Source organism: Stegastes partitus, unplaced genomic scaffold (assembly GCF_000690725.1).
Source record: "Stegastes partitus isolate 25-593 unplaced genomic scaffold, Stegastes_partitus-1.0.2 Scaffold324, whole genome shotgun sequence".
NCBI lineage: Eukaryota > Metazoa > Chordata > Actinopteri > Pomacentridae > Stegastes > Stegastes partitus.
The window spans coordinates 84,247-91,224 of NW_007578055.1; the positions used below are offsets into that span (position 1 = coordinate 84,247).

Consider the following 6,978-nt stretch of genomic DNA (forward strand, 5'->3'; position numbering starts at 1 on the left):
AAAAAACAGCAGCGTTGGCTCCTGTCAAAGTCAAATCCCCTTCATTTCGAAGTGATTAAGCTCATTGTTGGTTTACAAGATGGATCTTGGGAGCAAGAAACATCAACATCACTTCACATCCTGGCTTTGGTGAAGCCCTTTGGTAAACTCCTGGCGATCCCCTCTGAGTCCAGCTCAGCGACTTCTTCTGTGGCTGAGTTTGTTATTTCAAGAACTGAGGGAAAACTACACCCTTCAATTTTGGAACAACACACTCTCATCATCTCTTATTTTAAACATGCTTCCTGGTGACTAAATTAAGTCCAAAGCACCGTGTAAACCCTTTTTCTTGTTTGGAATTTCTCGACTGCACTTTCTCCAAACACGTGAGGGCAAACACACCAATCAGACAGGAAGGGCAGCTCACGTTCCAGCTTCTTATCGACTTCCCCGCCGGTTTGCCTGAGGTCGCCGACATGCAGCCACTTCACACATCACTTCACGTGCTTACAGCATGGACTGGATGTGCAGGCGAGCGCGTCACGGACGTCTTGCTGCTACACGAGAAAGTGTGACAAGAGCAGACAGGCTTCACCTCGTCTGACGGCTGCTGGCCCACAAGTCGCGAATGCCAAAACACAAGCCGTTGCGTAAAATTCTTTTCATTTTAGCTGCCTGCTTACTGGAGAGGTGTAAGAAATCCAAAGCACCACTGTGGAGGTTTATTGATAAGTAGAATGTAAGTGTGATAAGCTGGTTCACTCTCTTCCAGCAATGATGAATCAGTCAGTTTGCAAGCATTAAATTAATCTTCATCTATTTATTTAAAGAAAGAAAGTCAAAAAATCTCTTGATTCCAGCCTCTGTTACGTTACAGATTTAAACTGGTGGTTCTAAAGGCGTATAGAACTGTGCTAATTTATCATAAGCTGCTTCTTGGTAATCACAGAGAACCTGCTGAAGCCTGCGCTGCACATTTTCAGATGATTTAATATTCCCAGAGCTATGCTAGTTATTTACACATGTCAGTCATTACACGAGCTAACCAGACCCCCCACGCTACGGTTTCGCTGTTAATCGGACGCCACATGACTGCTGCTGCAGCTGGAATTTAATGATTAACCGTAATACAAGAGTGAAAAAAATCAAGTTTGATTCATTGTTATTGTTTGATTGTTGTTGTACCTCCTTCTCTCAAGCTTTTGCTCCGCATCGTTAATTTTATCACACCGATGTTGTCTGACAGACTCATTAGTGAAGGAAGACAGCTGGACGATGCTTTTATTCTGAAAAGATTCAAAGCTACAACCGAAGTCAGAGAACGATTTCACAAAAAGGAGAAAATGAGTTGCTCTAGCTGCTCTGTATTTATAAAACAGCCACTTCTATCATGTTGGAGTGTTCAGTTTACCCACAGTTTTGCACTTTAATAGGTCCACTTTTTAATTTTTTTAGCTGTGCTGCATTATAAAGTGACATGCACTTACTCAAAAAAAGAGAAATAAATTAAACTAATTGGTAATTTTGCTTTTTTTTTAAGGAAAATTTTAGATGAAGTAATTAATTAGTAAATATAAAGGGTTTAACACATTTATTAGATCACCTGTCTAATTTGTTAATGTATGCATATTTGCACTCAGCTCTTGACGTTTTACCATTTTGAACACAAATGAGGAATTTCAAACTGAAATCACCTTTTTATACCCAAATTTGAAGCATCGCTCAGAAGTCAGAAATTAATCCATCTCAATATTCAACCACTAAAACTACATTTTCTGTTCAGGAATGCAAGTAAACAACTACAATTTGACATCTTAATCAAGAAATAATACTGGACTTTGCTATTTTTCTTTTTCTTTTTTTTTTTGTAAAAGAGTACATTTGAAATTCATGGAAGCCAATAACAACAATAATGATATTTTAGCATTAAAAATATGATTTTGGTTGAAGAACTTCTACATACTGCTGTATTAACCACTACACAAACAGAAAAAATGATTTTGGTAATTACTTTGTAATTTAAATTTTTTAACAGAGTATTTATTTTATTGCTATTTTATTATTTGTATCACATTTTTTATCTTTTTTATTAGCCGCTACAAAGACGATTCCAATTTTGTTGTATTTTTTTGCACAATGACAATAAAGCTTCTTCTTCAGTGCTGTTTATTGAGTGCAGCTGTAGTCTCACATTAAGGTCTAATAAATTTGTTAAGCAGACTCATTATCTGCTCATGATGAAAAAAACAAACAAAAAAACCATTTTGCCAAAATTTCACCAGTGACAAGAATTTTGGCACTAATGGTCTTCCATACCACCTGCCGGCCGGAGCTGCTTCACTCATATTTGTATCTTAATTTCTTCATAGAAAAGCTAATTGGAAGGGAAGCAACAAATTCAGATGAAAATGAAGAAACACAGAAGAAATCAGTGCCTGGGCCTGTCTGTGGACGCGGATCACGTCAGGCAGCCTCTGAACGCAAACCACAACCTGGACTGGACACACGTCTGTGCAGCCTGCATTCATTCCGCTTTCTCTGTCGCTAAACTGCGCACACTAAAGCCGCTAAGAAACCCTGCAAGCAGCCGGCGCATGCACACGTTAACTCCAGCAATAGATCCTCGACAGTAGCCACTCGTGTCTCCAACAGGGCGCACATTTGTTCCCCAGATCAGTCAGAAATACATTTAAAAAGAAAAGAAAGAGAAGAAGGCGGTGAAGTGATCGCAGCTTACCGTGCGTTTGTCTGCCGTGTGAGTCCGCTGTGATCCCAGGCTGACTCTTAATGACATATTTACTTTCACTTTCTGTCTTGTCTCTCCTCCTCGATTATGATATCACTGGAGTTTCCAGATTAAGAGGCTGGGTCCTAATTACCACGGAATGCCAAAACAAACACAAAATAAATAAATAATAAAAAAAAGGGCTTAAAAGCAAACCCACTCCCTCTCAAAACCTGTGGGTGGCTGTAAACTTGAAGTGAATGTGGGAAGTTCCCAGCTTCACATTAATATCTAAATATATTTGTGCTGTCCGGTGCAGGGTGGAGCTTTTGTGGCCCACAGGAGGTGATCTAATACCTCTAATATCACACTGATAGAGCTCATCATCCCTGGAAGTGGAAGAATCTTCCACCAAAAAAAGACTCTTACATGTGAAAAGTGGAAACCGATTTCTGCCCACAGGAGGTGACAGGAGGCAGACTTGTTGTGTGCAAAAAGGTGAAGACTTTATTCTCCTGTTCATGTGAGACTCAAAATAACAAGACAATACTAAATAATTGACAAGGAAAAAATTATATTTAAAAGTTATGGAGGGCCAGAAGGGACATGGAGAAAGAAAAAAAAAATGGAGGTATCTTTTGCAAGATCTAGCAAAACTACAGGTAGCTCCAGTCTGGTAGGTGGCGGTAATGCACCTGAACGTTGGATGCCAACCGTCAAATCAATAGTGGAAGAAGAAGAAAAAGAAGAAGAAGAAGATTATAGGTATATATACAGTCGTCCTCAGATGTATTCATATCCTCCATTAAAGAAGGAAAAAAACATCTGTCACTGAAATAAGTTGAAATTGATTATATATATATATATAAACAAGCATGATGGGACCCGTAAACTAATATTCTGTTGAACAATCCTTTGAGCCAATCAAGTGTTTTCTGTAACTCTCAGTCAGACTTCTGCACCTGTTGACAGCTATTCTGGCCCACTGCTCATCAGCAAAGTGCTCTAATTTGTGTTGTTTTTTAAAATTATTCTTTTTAACCACAGTTCAAAGCAACATCTTATTTCACTAAAGTATAATTTAGCAAATTTTTATTTATTATTACTTTTTTCAGTTTCTAGTTATTTGAGCGACTGTAGTGAATTTTGTCTTTTCTTTAATGGAAGGCTGTGAATACATTTGAGGACGACAGTATGGAGAAACGACAGCGGAGGACGTCCACCCGTACAAGAGTTTTATTTTGAAATCGGCCTAAAATATAAAGACATCCAAGCAGTGCTTAATGAGAGGCACAGTTTTCACAAAACGCCCAATAAGATCGATGTGGCTTTTACGAGATCTCATAACACTTTCTCAGGAACTTGCAAAAGTTATTGAGCAATTCCGAGAAAGTTTTGCCAGATCTTGCTCAAGATATCTCCACTTTTATTCCTCATGTTTTTTAACTCATAACGACACAAAATGATGTCCCGTTCTGGCCTCACCTTCCTGAGGAGGCTGAATCTACTTACACAAGCTGCTCAGTTCACACTTTGTTCTTCTGACTCTTCTGTAACGCTGATGAAAACAAATACACAAACCTCCTCCTTGCACACATTCCACACTTGCAGGCATTTCTACATGAAAAACTTCACACCTACAGCCAATTCTGATTGATCCTTTTCATACAAACTGCCCTTGGTCTGACCCAGAGGTGTCACGCCGACATCACCAACACCATGAATTCAGGAAGTGCTGGACTGGCCTCCTGCCAAACACCAGCCCGGTGTGGTGGGTCAGAACAAAGGAACAAAGGAAAGTAGGTACAAACAAAGAAACAGACAATTAAACCACATTTACGCTGCAACTTGATAAGTGATAACTGAAAGTAACGGCTGTGGTTTTTCTTTTATTTCCCGTATGGCTGATGTAAGTTCTCGTGGATCAATCGGAGCAAATGGACTCGCTTAAGTTCCTTGAAGACGTTTTACCTCTCATCCAAGAGGCTTCATCGGCTCTGACTTGGGAGTTCCAGATATGAGATATGAGTCAGCTCTGATTGACTAGACTTCCAGACACTTATATCCTTAAGGAGCCATTAATGGATCAGTAATGGACGAGAAGTGAAACGTCTTCGAGGAACTCAAGCAAATCCAGTTGCTCCGATTGATTCACGAGAATAACCGTGACCTGGATGACTGAGAATCTTCACAGACAGATTGATGTCACATGTTAACGCAAACAAACCCTTTGATAGTCCGTGGCATGGTTCAGATTAAAGCAGCACACAATGAAAACGGTGTAATGTGAGATGTTAAGTGGTGAGGAGAAGCGGGAGGTCTCACCCACTTCGTCACGGATCCCCGAGTGGAAAGAGTCGAGTGACCACAACGGAAAAATATCACGGGGATGTTGAAGAGAATAAAAAATGAAAAACTATGTGGTGCTCACAGGAGACTCACAGGTTTTATGTGCGATGTGGGATGCTGGGAGTTTAGGCTCTTTGAAGTGAACCAAACTATTTGCTCGGAGAGTTGTGTGTCTGTATCTCAATCTGTGTGTCAGTCGTGAGATTCACTACTCTGGTATTTGTTCCGGCTCACAGCCTGCAAACAATCAGGCAGCGCGATCCCCCAGATCCCCCAGATCCCCCAGAGTCTTGGATGACACGCAACACTGATTCAGATTCGTTTTATTGTCGTTGGAACGAGTACAACGAAAAGTCGGGGGCAGGCCTTTCAGTGCAAAAAAATATAGATATAAATAGAAACTTTGTAAACAACTATACACAATAAAAAAGAATATATATATATAAAACTATAAAAAAAGATGAAATTAAATAATAAGCACAGTGTATGTTGCACAGGGTGGATGTTGGACAGAGGTAGTGGCAGCTGTACATTAACAATATGTTGCACTCATTACGATAAAGAGGCGTTTATGGCTCTGACAGCAGCTGGAAAGAAGCTGTTCTTCAGTCTGTTAGTCCTGGTTCTGATGGCCCTGTACCATCAGCAGTAGCTCGAACAGGAAGTATCCCAGGTGGTGAGAGTCCTTCAGGATGGTGTCGGCTCTCCTGAGGCAGAAAGAGCCATGAAGGTCCTCCAGTGTGGGTGGAGGGCACCCAGTGACCTTCTCTGACCCTCTGGAGTTCTTTCCTGAAACCACGTACGGAGGCAGTAGGTGAGGATGCTCTCCATGGTGGAGCGGTAGAAAGACACAAGCAGTCTCTGACTGATGTTGTTCGTCCTGAGGATTCTCAGGAAGTGGAGTCTTTTTTTGGGGCTTCTTCACCGGCTGTGTGGCGTTCTTATTCCAGGTCATCGCCTGGTATACGTGAACAAGAGTTTGTAGGTCGCTGAGCAAAAACTTTCACGGAGCAGCAGAGTGGTGAGCAGCCAGAATGAACGAACCTGTGAGCCTGAGCTCAGGGCAAAGAAACCCTGAAGTTACAGATATGAATCTCTCACAGCAGAAGTGCAGCAAAAGTCATGCGTACAAAGACAGCCAACTGTGAGACTTCTAGCTGGTGATTTGTCTGTGTTCTCAGCACTTGTAGCTTTCATCTACTAATGTCTTTGTACACATTTAGAAATCTTTTTACGCACTGACAAATCTCACTACGGACACACAGGTTGAGACACAGACACACAACACTCCAAACAATAGTTTTGCTTCCGGCTCCCTTCAAAGAACCTAAACTCCCAGCATCCCACATCGCCCCGTATCCCGCTCCCACGAGAACCCTATGTGGCGCTCACCAGATAAGTATCTGGTGAGCACCACAAAAATCTTGGCACCTTTCTTTTCTTTCTCCAACACGTCCCTTTAGGGGCTCCGTACAATATAAATCATAATGAAAAGCAAATATATGAGCACTCTGGAGTTAAAGAGAGTAATCGCTGTGGGCAGGAATGAGTTCCTTCATCTGATGTCAAATCATTAAAAAGATATAAATTGCAAAATAAGCGACTGCACAAGTATTCACCCCCTTCAAGACGGCGTTTAGTCGATGCACATTTGGCAGCAGTTACAGCCTTGAGCATGTGGGGGTGGATCTCAGACAGTCGTCCACATCCGGACGCTGCAGTTTAAAGCCCATTCTTCTTTGCAAACCTGCTCAAGTTCTGTGAAGTTACACAGAAGTACACGCCGTTCGCCGTGTGTGTGACTGGATGAAGTGCTTTGATGAGCACTAAGGTTGAAAGATGCTATTTACAGCTGAAAACACACGTTTACATGCGCTGTCTGTCTGATATTAAATCAGGCTAAACTTTACCTGTTTTAGGTCAGT

The 6,978-nt window shown here is 41.3% G+C and overlaps 1 protein-coding gene across 3 annotated transcripts in view; it reads right to left on the reverse strand.

Moving 5' to 3' along the window:
• Positions 1–2,913, reverse strand: part of LOC103358652 (uncharacterized) — a 21,326-nt gene extending 18,413 nt beyond the window's left edge. Inside the window, exon 1 of one of the 3 annotated variants that reach the window (XM_008283699.1) lies at positions 2,717–2,910. The gene's annotated coding sequence lies outside the window, so the exon portion shown is untranslated. Of the gene's footprint in view, positions 1–2,716 lie in introns of all 3 variants that reach the window. The other 2 variants (XM_008283700.1, XM_008283698.1) reach the window with 2 other exon arrangements.
• Positions 2,914–6,978: the final 4,065 nt, after the last annotated feature.